This window comes from Rissa tridactyla, chromosome 1 (assembly GCF_028500815.1).
Source record: "Rissa tridactyla isolate bRisTri1 chromosome 1, bRisTri1.patW.cur.20221130, whole genome shotgun sequence".
NCBI classification, from domain to species: domain Eukaryota; kingdom Metazoa; phylum Chordata; class Aves; order Charadriiformes; family Laridae; genus Rissa; species Rissa tridactyla.
In genome coordinates, this window is record NC_071466.1 from 154,016,534 (window position 1) to 154,028,621 (window position 12,088).

At 41.7% G+C, this 12,088-nt stretch overlaps 1 protein-coding gene across 7 annotated transcripts in view; it reads left to right on the forward strand.

Moving 5' to 3' along the window:
• Window positions 1-12,088, forward strand: part of FGD4 (FYVE, RhoGEF and PH domain containing 4) — a 116,298-nt gene that overhangs the window by 40,414 nt on the left and 63,796 nt on the right. Inside the window, exon 1 of one of the 7 annotated variants that reach the window (XM_054205017.1) lies at window positions 1,481-1,901. The exons of 5 other annotated variants lie outside the window; for them this stretch is intronic. The gene's annotated coding sequence lies outside the window, so the exon portion shown is untranslated. Of the gene's footprint in view, window positions 1-1,480; window positions 1,902-3,282; window positions 3,666-12,088 lie in introns of those variants that run through there. One more of the 7 variants, XM_054205039.1, reaches the window with a different exon arrangement.

The following is a 12,088-nucleotide window of genomic DNA, read 5'->3' on the forward strand; positions in this document are numbered from 1 at the left end:
TTAGAGGAAGAAAGTGGGTTGAAATTAGTGGCATGACTCAGAATGATCTACTAGCCCCGCAGGGGAAGTTGGCAGACCTGGGTTTGGTCCAATGCCTGTCACTGGTACCCACAGCGCCCCTGTGAGCTGGGCACGTCCCCTCCAAAGTCTGGGCCCTCTCCAGCTGCCACGCTTTTCACGGTGGGGACTCTTCTACGGCTTGTGGCTACTCAAGCCCTGTCAGCAGCGATCTGAGGGGCTTCCAGTGTTAATGCACTAGCAGTTTTAATAGTGGTGTCTCTTACCAATGTAAGAAAAGCTTGACTGTACTTGATGTGAAAGAAAACTAACTTCCTTATGCAGTGAGGATGAGGGAAACTGCAAATTTGGTGGGGGAAGAAAAATACTGAGCTCTATACCTCGATCACATAGAGGAAAAAATGAACGTTTTTGTGATGGTGGGTTCCAGCACAGGGATTTTCAGTCTTTTACAGGAGCAAACGCTGCCCTGCAGGACCAGCTACAGGATCAAAGGTGCCACTACGGGAGAAAGGAAACCATTTTCCCTTCCTCAAAAGAATAATTCAGCAGACCTAAGTTAGCATGTAGGAACTTGAAGTCCAAATTTGGCTCAGCTTTAAGTAAAAATTACCCATGGTTTTTTGATGCGCTGTTAGTCATAAGTGCTGCATGGTTTTGAGAGTGAGGGAGAGAAAGTTTGAATGCGTCAACAGAGTCAGTCCATGGGCTACTGTGCTGCGTGCTTTTTCGCATCCGGTGGTTCGAACCTTAAATATTTTGAGACCATGGTGCTGTGCAACTCAACAGTACTTAAAGCCTTAATAAAGGAGCTTTCAAAGCTCTTTTCATTTGCAGGCAAGATTGTTATCGGTTGGTCTTGAAAAGTTACTTCCCCTTTCCCCTCCAGATAGCGTCAGTGGGAATTCTCACTGAGCTGGTGCACGCCATCGGTGTAGGTGCGTGGCTGCGCGGCTTCTGGCTCTGGTGAGAGCAGTGGTTTCAGGCACAGCTTTGATGCAAGGAAAAAAAAAAAAAAAGGCTTTTCCAGACACGCCTCCACGGTCATGCAGGAGAGAGGCACAGTGGTTTTGCCCGCTGCTGAATCAGCGTTGGGCTCGGCAGATGCGGAGCAGATAAGCCTGGCAGAGAAGCCGTGAGACCAAAAGCAAGGCTCTGCGGAGTTCTTATTGACTAAAAACCCAGGTTGGGAGATTATAGTGTTCTTGGGGGACGCGATTTCAAGGTGCGGGAGATAGAGATCATGCGGCAAAGGTTCCCATCACGTTGAAATCAAACCCATTCAGAGGAAATAAGCCTGCCTTCAGAAAATCATTTTGTCAGGGGGAAAACAAGTCCTCAGCTAATTTCTCCAAATCCTCTGTTTTCGTAGTAAATGAAAGCTCTCACTAGCTTCACCTCCATCTTAGCCTGTGTTTTACCCTCCTTCCCCCCCACCCCACCCCAGGCGAGGCGGGAATTGGCAGCGTCAAGGTTAAACCTGGCTGCAAGCTTTTGTTAAGGTGTTGTGCCTGCTTGCGAAGGCAAGGCACCTGCTAGGCATGCCCAGTGCGCGCTGGGAGCCGGCTCTGCCTTCACCGCGGCTTTGCGAGGCTGAAGCACAAAGAGCGCTTGTTGCCCAGTCCCCGGGAGTCTCCCAGTGCTACCACTAGCTGGGGAGGACTGGTTACCATGGAGGCTGCCATCTGTTCGCTCCCCGCTGGAATGTGATTATCCTTGCTGGGTTGGGAACCAGCGAAAGCAGGGGAGCGTGTGCTGTCGGCAATTATCTGCAATGGAGTGCGTTAATGGAAGGCTGGAATTAGCTAGCTGGAGGAGAACATAAAAGATTTTTACCAAAACTATTAATGATTTCCAGCCAAGAGGAGTAAGCTTTTTGCAAGGTCAGTACTAAATTCATTGTGGATGTTGGTAATTTTTAATTGGTGCAGTGGCTTTATGATTTAAGCATGGTAGCACCATGGAAATAATGCTTATTGTTAAGAGGGTGCGTGGGGGAAATGTATTTTAAAGATCTTTGTCTATTTCAGTTCAAGCAGTTTAATTTGGGGCCGTTAAAGTAGTAAGTCAGAACAATAACTGGCCAAACTGACACAAATGGAGCAATTCATATCTCTTGTCTTTATGAAATGCTGTTCGCTGCCAAATCTATTTGATTTACATGCCTTTTCACGCTGATTGCTTTTTGTCTGAGTGATTTTTTTTTTTTTTTTTTTTGGATGTGATACGTGTTTGGTTTTCGTACTGGTGTGAAGGGTGAGACGAGGGGGGAAATGTTCAAACAGAGCTGGCGATACAATGGATATTTGGGTTGTTTTATGCAGTTTGCTCAGAGGAAGCAACATAAGGGAGGCAGAACGCAGGAGCAGGTTTCCCCTCTTCGTTCCACCCTCTGCCCCTCTTTCCAACTCACCAACTGACCAAATATTTTGGACTCTTTCTCTTACAGAGCTTAATTGTACAGAGACTTGACACAAGTTTTCAGGATACTCTGCAAATATCGTGACTGTTTTGATGGCAGGATTTGATTTAAAGGGGAAAATAAAATCAGTAATACATGCTTATAAGGCTTTGATGTCCTACAAAAGACATTTTTTGTTGTGCTGTAGGAACTAGGAGTTTTAAATTTTTTCATAAAAAATGCATGATGAACGTTTGTGTGCTCTTCAAACTACCGACTTAAACGAGGGGCATTAAAATTAATTTCTTAAAGCGCTATTGTACCCCAAATAGACAACATGTTACTTCAGCAGATATTTTTAGTCACGTATGGGCTTTCCCTTTTCAAATAAAGCTCTTACGCTGCATCCCTCTTGCCAGGACTGCCATTTTTATTTGGTACAGGGGAGAACACCACTAGAGGTTTTTAATTAAAATTGTGTCAGTCCTAATTCTACTGATCTGCCCTCTGCTTTCCTGCGCTTAAAATGTGGGTGCATTGGAGTTTGGGAGGAAAGTTACCAATGGGGTTAATAAGTCACAATTGCAACATATTTGACTAGGATAAATTTTTAACCTACCAGATGCTTTCCAAGTCTTGGTGTTTCACAAAGTGTGTGTGGGAGGTTGAGGGGGTTTTTGTTTCTTTGAGTACTTTAACTGTTTGTGCTATGTGAGGTTTTTCTTGTGCTTGTGGGAGCCTGGTATATGTGCCTGAAGTCCTTTCAGATGTCATGTCACACTTGCATGTTGGTGGAAATGGGTGAGCGCTCTTAAAGGAAGCTGCATCATCTTGTAATTAAAAAGACTTTTTTTTTAACCCCTTCCATCTCCAGAATTTAAGTATTGCCTTGCCATTGAAGTGGGTGGTTTATGCAAAACTTGCTTTTTATGGGCTGCAGTAGACTTGTTCGCACGTGCAAGTTGTAGGTCTGTAATTGCGTTGTTTAAAAGAGCGCAGGAGGCAGATTGGCTTTTGTGCTTGAAAAGGGATTAGACTTTCACCCTTCAGATGCTACGCTGAACCTAGCTGGAGGGAAGGGCAACCACCCCAAGGTTATTCTGTAGCTGGTGTGGGATGTGTTTCTGTTCACTGGTCTGTTTCTAGTAAGGTAGCTGCTGGCTCCAGGATTCGCTGTCGCTGTGGATGTGAATTACTGTCTCATTGGCATATCTTCACAGACAGCAACAATCATATTGACGTAAAGGTAATGGCTTGTATACCCTTTCCGGAGGTGATTTCTCCTGGTTGCTAGCTGGTGGTGTGCTGAGAAGCTTGCTTTTCCACTGCCTTTGCTAAACCTGTTTCAAGGATAAATAGGGGACTTTACATTTGGCATTCTCCAGTTCTTATTATATTCTCTGATGAGTACGGTGTAAGTGTCCACATAGTCTTGAGCAAATATTTTTTTTTATTTCCTTCTTGAATGGTCTATATATGGCTGTTGAATACTTTTTTTTTTCATATTAAATTTTGCTTTAGGTCACTAGGTCAGCGTTGATTTGTGGATGTGGGATTTAAAGGCTAGACACTCTTTAATCCATTTGAGCATCTGGCCTTTTGTAGTAGACATCCCATTTCCATGTAACAGAGGAACTGTTAAATGTCTGTTTGAAATTAACGAATTTTTTTTAAGATTTTTTTAAAATCTTTGGTAGATTATTACAAGCAGCTGTGATGTTTATGCTTAATGAAAACAAATGAGGGTCAATGTAATCTGCTACGTGATCTCTTGAAGGAGACTTATTCTAAAATACAGGCTTTGGGGGGCAGCATAGGTGATGGATCGTACTGAGTAGTGGCTTTTTCTAAGAGGGTAAGGTCAATTTAGGTGGATCATCTCACAAAAAAAGACACTTTGAATGAACTCTCAACTAAATAGTGTCCAGAAATACAACCAAGTATACAGTGGGCTCAACATAATCTTGTTTATAATGTCTCTACATACTATGCTTTCAGGACACTTGTCATTAAATGGTAAAATCCTGAGTCAATATATAGGAAGCTGGGTTGCATATAAACGATCACAATTGTTTTCTTCAAACAGACAAGTCTTTCTGCTTTTTACTTGACACATGACTGTGGAATGCTGTTTGACATGACTTGGATTTATTTATGCATTGTGTTCGGGCTGCTACTTGGCAGAGCTTTAAAACATGCTTAGTTCTCAATGCACTTTTTTCTTGCCATTTACTCATGTATTCTGAACATTAAAACAAACAAAAAAGCCCAGGCTCTGTTTCCTCTCCTTATAGCAGCATGGCTATTTCAAGGTTAAAGCCTGCAGCTCCCTCTGAAGGCCCAACTGTTTTGGAAAGTCCTTTTGTCTGTTTACAAACTGTTCTCTGTGCAGCTCCCATGCAATAATGGAGTCCTCGGGATGCTGGATGTGGGAGGATAAACCCGCTGACACAGGCACTGCTGCTGTTGGTCTGTTCGCCGGGCCTTAGTCATGTAAAATGGCTTGCGTCTTTTATGCTTTGTATGGGTGGGGACAAAACACAGGCATTAACACTTTTTTCACGATGCTAGAAATTGCTGTAGCAGGTTTTAGAAAACATCAGATTTGTTGAATTTGTTCTAAAGCAGATGATTGTACTAAACTGGTGCAGAGAGGCTATGAGTAACTAAATGTGAGAGACTGGCAACGTGCAGATTAATGACATATCCGTGAATTGTGGCAGAGTTTTTTAGTCTTTTCCAGAGGGGCTTGCATGTAGTACAAAAGTACTTTCATCCTTCCTTGTTGAGATGTCTAGTTGAAGAACCTGAAGACTCAGAGATGTTCTGCAAATGATTGCAGAAAGCATTCCTCCCAGGTAATCCTTGTTCACAGTTGAGAGAAGAACAGGGCGAGGATAAATTACTGCATGCCAGTAATAGAATGTCTTAAAGTGGGATTATTTCTACGGGGTTTTTTCAGTTCATCAATTTGCCCTTACTGTATAATTAGCTGTTCATTTTAAGTATAAAAATACTACTTGGACTGATGGAGGCATGGGAATTGTTTACTTTTTGATGGATATCTGAGCAAAATGAGTATTTGAGTACATTTGGGAATGTGGAGCTCAGGACTGGAAGGAGCCATTTGGTCACTGAGCGGGGTTTTGTGTGGGTTTTCCCCCAGCCCCCCTCAGTCACAGGCAGCCATATAACTTACCTCTCATTTAGATGTTCAGTAGACTTTTGTTATGGCACGCTGAGAATCAGAAGCTGTTAGTGGCTGTGGGAAACAAACTCTAAACAAAACTTTGGCTCTTGGTCATTTAGTACGGTTTAACGTTACACTATACTTGAGAAACTAAGCAAGAAAGATTGAAGTCATTGCCAATGTTATGAGACTCCTATTAGCAGAAAACTTAAGCAGGCACTTGAGTAATGAACTCTACTAGCAGCATGATGTTTACCTGGACTCAATAGCCACAGCCAGTCTTCAGGGCTTCAGAGGAAAGGGAACCCAAAGCAGACAAATTTTGAACCAGAGGGAAGAACAGTCTTCTAGTCCTGACAGATGGCTAGTAGAAGTGTTTTTCCAAATAGAAGTGCTTTTTGAACTGATGATCTTTGGAGGATCCTTTGTTGCAGCTTTTTTTATGCTTGTTCTTGACTATCTCCAGACATCTGTTGGCTTGTGTATCCTTTGGACTGTACCTTGATGCTGTGGTTTTCCCGTCACCATAGAAGCACTTTACCTTCATGAGGATCGTATAGATGCAGCTGACCCTGGTATTAAACAATTGTCTGTTCCGCTTATACTTGTAGTAACATTTATTGAAAAAAAAAATAAATATTTAAAGTCCATGTTCAGCTGTCCAATTAAGTAGTATTGTTGTTATAGTTCTGAGTATCTCGTTTAGATTTGATAGCTAAGATTGACATGAAGTACCATGCAAGCCTTTTTAGCAAAGGCTCATGAACTAGGGATTGAGGCTTCAGAAGACCTGAATTCCAGTCTCTTCTACAGTTAATGGTTTTGTTTTGCAGGCATTGAGTAGTGCCATGGGTGGTGTGGTGTATTCCCTGGAGTAGTGTTGAACATAGCTGCTGTTTGAATAGTAGAGGGAAAATTAGCTCAACTTGAAAGAACAAGTTGATTCTGTAATGAGTTATTCCTGCAGGGCACAACCTGAACTTCTCGCTTGGAGTTTTCTTCCTAGTACCTCCTTCTCAGTCCCAGCATCTCTTTTGTGTTCCTAAAGCCCTTTACCATTTCCTATGTGAGTTAATATTTATTTTTTTTTCCTCTTCCCTTTCTTAAGGAGGTCATTGATTCTCAGGAACATGAGTGAAAACATGAAGTGTCTTTTCTGTAATTAAAAATAGTTTGATGTCTTCCTATATCATGCTTGCAGCAGTTACATTGAGACTGAGATCTGTGACCTAGAATAAATAATTGGATGCTATTTTTACTTGCAGTTGACATGGTTGAGTATTGTATACCTGTTGTTAAGCTCCCCGAAATATCGGAAGGGTTCATAGGTTATATAAGATTATCTGTTGCCTTTCTTTAAAGATCCTGTGTCACTTTTCTTTAGAGCTGTAGTACTTCTCTGGCAGCTCTGTGTGCCAAGGCACTTTCCATGACTAATTTTGATGTCTGTTTTCTTCAGTAGCTCTTGTTCGTGCCATTGCTTGGAGCCCTGTGTTGCTGTTATTACTTGGCCACCCACTGTAATGCAACTGGCAAGTGGTTTTGTCCCTTGGCTTGTCAAGATTTTTGTGTGTAAGTCAGTTTTAACTGAGGAAGCTGCTACAAACAAACTGTTAAAAATAACTGCTATAAGCCAAAATAAAATGAAAGTCTCGGTGGTGAAATTAGAGCTTTACTCAAGAATTGAAACACAACAGTTAAAATCTAATACGATGAAATTTTCACGGTTAGCAGTGTGAGCCCTGTTTGCCCTTAGTAAAGTCGGCAACACTGCACCCCTCTGTTGTCTGTTAGCATTCTGTTATTTCGGGTAAATGCTCTTTCTAAAAACTTAGTCTAGAACACTGTAGTTAAAGCATCTTGCTGTCGCATTTTTCCCCATTGTATCACTTGTTCTGCAAGCTGTGGCCTGGTTTCTACTATAACAGGATAATTACTGTGTTCGATTTTTTTAGTTTTGTGTGTACGTGTTTATAAAGCTGACTTTATTGATTGTAAAATACAGTCTTTCTAAACAATTGACTTAACTTTTGCAGACTTGTCTTAACATTGATGTTACTTATTGCTGATGTTTCTCTGGTTTGATTGAGAATATTCCAAAATTTTCCTTCTGTTGGAAAAATTCTGAAAGCTGTAGAATGCTTTTTTGCTTACAGGAGTAAAACTTCAGTTGGTAGCTGAGGGTGTTTTGTGTGTGTGTGTGTTTTCAATGGAACGTCCTCAACTTGTGTGAGTGATTCGTGAAGCTAAAAGGTGTGGTATTCCTGCAATCTGATACTAGACATTTTCAGTGCAAAACAATGCACAGGACACAGTCAGGATGAGAGTGAAAAGCCGCTCGATCCAACGTGATCTACTTGCGGTCCTTTGATACTGCAGTCTATTTGTTATGTTTTGATGGATTAAGATTTTCTTTGTACATCACTGAAACGGCTGTAATCCCATTTATTGCAAAATCAGGTGGCATTTTAGAATATCTTTCCATAAGAAAGACAACAATGAAACTTGACCATGTCTGTTTTATAGCTGGCGTCTGCTCTGATTCTGTGTTTTTAGAGTTCATAGATAGCAGTGAAAGAACTGTGGGGAAAAGCTTATTGATTGCTTTGGTGTTAAAATAAATGATGAAAAGCTATTACTGTCTGGCTGATGAGGTCTGGGGTGTGCATAGCAATCATTTAAAGGAAATTATAGTTTCATTAGTGCTGATGTGGTCTCTGTGAAGGCTGTGTTTAACTATCAGCACAACTTCACTATATAAAATGGAGTCACAACTGTCTCTGATCTTGGACCTTTATTGCACCAAAAGCTAAAATACACTTCTACGTTCTCTTATTTGTCACCACTGTCTGTATTGTTACCTTCCTTTTTTTGAAAGGAATTGATTTGAGGAATTCCTTTTGGTCACTTTAGATGCTTGAGATACGCAGGGCTGGATGTACTAGGAAAAAGCAGTACTACGTCTCAGTGGTAGGGGAGAAAAAGCTCTGTAAAGAAGGTCCCGATTTGCTGAGTATCGTGTAAGTACTAGATTAAATTGGCCCTAACAGGGCAAAGTGGGGAGACTAAAGCTGTTTATATGAAAGGGAAATAGTTTATTTAAAAGGAAATAGTTTATATAAAAGGAAACAGTCATGAACAGATAGTAGAATTTTTTTGTCCGCAGACCTGAAAGATACTGTTGCCCATGACAGGGGGGCTGGACTTCACGCTTATTAAGGTCCCTTCCCACCCAAACCATTCTATGGTTCTATGATTTTTAGGAACTGATGTGTTCTGGAGAAAGTTAGTCTGATGCTTTCTGTAACGTGACAGGGAGGACAAAGAAAAGGTGGAAGGGGAAGGGCAAATGTGTTGTGCCATCAAGTTTCTCCTCCCCAGAAAGCATGGAGTCAGGTAAAATAGGTTGAAAATGCCTATACTGTCACATATTCTGTGCAAGAAATATAAATGGGATTCAGGAAAAGGTTAAACAAATTCATGGTGAATATGTCTTCCAGTAGCTGGTGAAATACAGTTGCACAAATGCATCTGCTGACACGGGTGATCCCTAAACAACTGATGCTGGAAGCCATGGGGATTGAGGAAAGATCATTGTGTGTTTGCTGCCTTCTGCTGTAGGTTACCCAAACATTTGCTACTGCTTCTTTTCAGACACAGAATATTTGACTGAATTATTTTTTTTATTTTTTTTTCCTGACCACAATTTACATGCTCTTATCTACTCCAGAAATGTACTGATTTATTGCACTCTAGTGCTTACTGTGAATTTTCCATGCTGTTTTTTATTAACTCAAACCAAAAATAATTTGTACTTTATTTTTAGTATCTGTCACTGCCCAAACTTTTTTTTTTTAATATGGAAGCAAAATCACTGTCACTGCATTCTGACCTGTTTCACTTACAAGTCTTTGTACTATTTGAATTTCTAATATGGCAGGGGTAATTTTGAAGTTGTGGATTCAGCCTTTCATTGTACTGATGAATCGAGGGAAAATCCTGCGTGGTGGTCTTCCTGGCTTGGTGGTTTGTTTTTTTTGGGGGGGGAACGTGTGTGCATTTTGTGTGTGTGTAACCAAAAGCTAAATTAAGTGGAAAATGGGAGTCTGTGCTCTTGAGCTGTTTTGCAAAGAGGTTAAAAGAGTGTTATGTTTAATCTGTGAAGATGAATAAAGACAGGTGGCACAACACCACTAGGGTAGGTCACAAGCTTTTTCCTCTTCCCTTTTTTCCATGCTTCCTTAAAGAAGGGTATGGGTTTCTGTGGTAACAGCTACGACATGGTCCCCAACTGGTGGGGCACCAGAGCTGCCCTCCTGGCCTAGCGCCACCCAGCTCTGCTGGTCTAGCTGCATGGCTTGGCTGGCAGGAGAGCGCAGTGGTAAGCAGGAACATCACCCTCAGAGGTATTACTGTCACTGGGGAAGAGGCAGCAGCTGCGGTGGAGGCAGGAGGCCTGAAGAAGCAGCCTTCTCAAGGGGGAAGGCATGGGAAGGAGTAAGCAATGCAGATGACATGAGACAAGGCAGAGCTACAGGGCCAAAGGGGGGGTCTTGTCTTTGAATTTATTTGCTAACTGTATAGTAGTGTAATAGAACAGATAGCACTATAAATAGTCATTTCCTTTTCCCTAAATCTTGACATGAAGCTTTCTCTCAATTTTGTAATATATATATATAAAGGAGGTATAAGAAATAGTGAACTGTTAAGCCATTTTTTTTTTTTTGAACAGGAGAATTGGCAAATAAAACCCAATTGATAAAGACAAAGCCTTTGACCACTTCCCACATCTAAAACCAAAACCCCTTTAACAATTGCTGATCTTTCTTTGCTAGAGAAGATTAGGCGAAAAATGAATCATGGATTCCTGGATTATTCATTCTTTTTTTTTTTTTTTAAGTATGGGAAATACTTTATGCTACGGAAGAACAGCTTTATATGGTTAGTGTAAAACATACAGTTGCCATAGTAAAAGCATTCCTTTTGTAAATGCTAATAGAATAGGTGTCAGTGATGTGGTGCGCAACTTTTTTTTAATATAGTTCTTTGATTTTGTAGAACTACAACAGTTTAATTATTTGTTTGGAGAGTTTTGTAGTTGCTTGTATTACTTCTATGTGTGGACTAAATTGCAGAGACCAAGGTGCTACGATGACAAATGCCGTACAAACGTAGGACAAAAAAGGCAGGCTTTTCCCTTAAGAACTCTTACCGCGTGTCCTTTGGGTTTTTGTACAGCCACAGGCTTCCCCTTTGGGGCATATGATACAGCTGAGCTGGAAAAAACTTAAAGATGGAAAAAAACTTGTTATTTACTTTCTAATTATGGCATGGTAGTTGTTCATCACACCTGCCTTGGAATTGCTTGTCTTAAATCCAAATCCTTGCATGTGAACGCGGAGATGAGGGGAGGGGGTGGTGGAAGGGTTTTTGATTTCAGAACTGGGAGGGAAAGTGTCCTTACAACAAACTTGTTTTTGTTTTGCTGCAGATCCAGAGTGTACCGTATTGTTTCTCACCTTGTTGGGGGCTAGTTACCCATCTTTTTAAGGTGCTGTTGTTACTTTTCCATGTTGCAGCAATCATGAATACCCATTCCTAAACTCCCTCCCTGCCCAGCCCGCTTCTGTCTGGACTTTCTGCCTCCCTCCTTTTCCTGGTGGTCACTTGTTTCTGTAGGTCATTTCCTTAATCTAGAAATCTTTCTCCATCTTTTTATTCAAATCTTGAGTTGTCATGCAGCTGTTTCTTCTTTCCTCGTATGCCTGTGTGGCAAAGCTTGAAGGATGCAGCTTAACAAGACAGCAAATAATCAGTTCTGCTTCCTGGATGGATTTTGTTCTTCTCTCCCACTTTCTCCTTCTGTTGACACAGATGCTCGTCTGACCCCATGGGCCACCTCAGCCTGCTAAGCTAACAGAACAATCCAAAAGAAAATGAATATGTTTCTGGCAGAACAGTGAGCTGAACTGGCTTGCTGCAGTGCCAGACAAGACCCTATGCAAGGAGAGGAAGAGCAGGATGTTCCTCTGCCAGCAACCAGTCCCTGGCTTGGCATAAGGGAGCTCTTGGGCTGCACATGGACTGTCTTGCCTTGTCTCCTCTGAGGATATCGGGCAACCATGCATGAATGTCATCCTTTGTGTACCCATTCAAGGGTCCTTGTCAATGCTTCACAGCTACTGCATTCAGTCATCATTAGCCTCTGCAGTCCGTGGGCTGACCAATGTTGCTGTCCCTGGATGAGATGTCGGAGATGAGTTAATGTGACAACCTGGTGTTGGGAAGGACCATCATGTCCCATCCCTCTGCACTGTGATCACCACACACCTCCTGGAGCTTGTCACGTTGTACAAAACACTGATTTCAACTTGCTCACCTGGAACAAAAGTTTGCTTTGCCTGCTCGGTTGCTTTGGCTTGTCATGGGCTGGACATTTTTGTAAGGGAGGAATGTGATAGAACCACAAGGGGGAATGA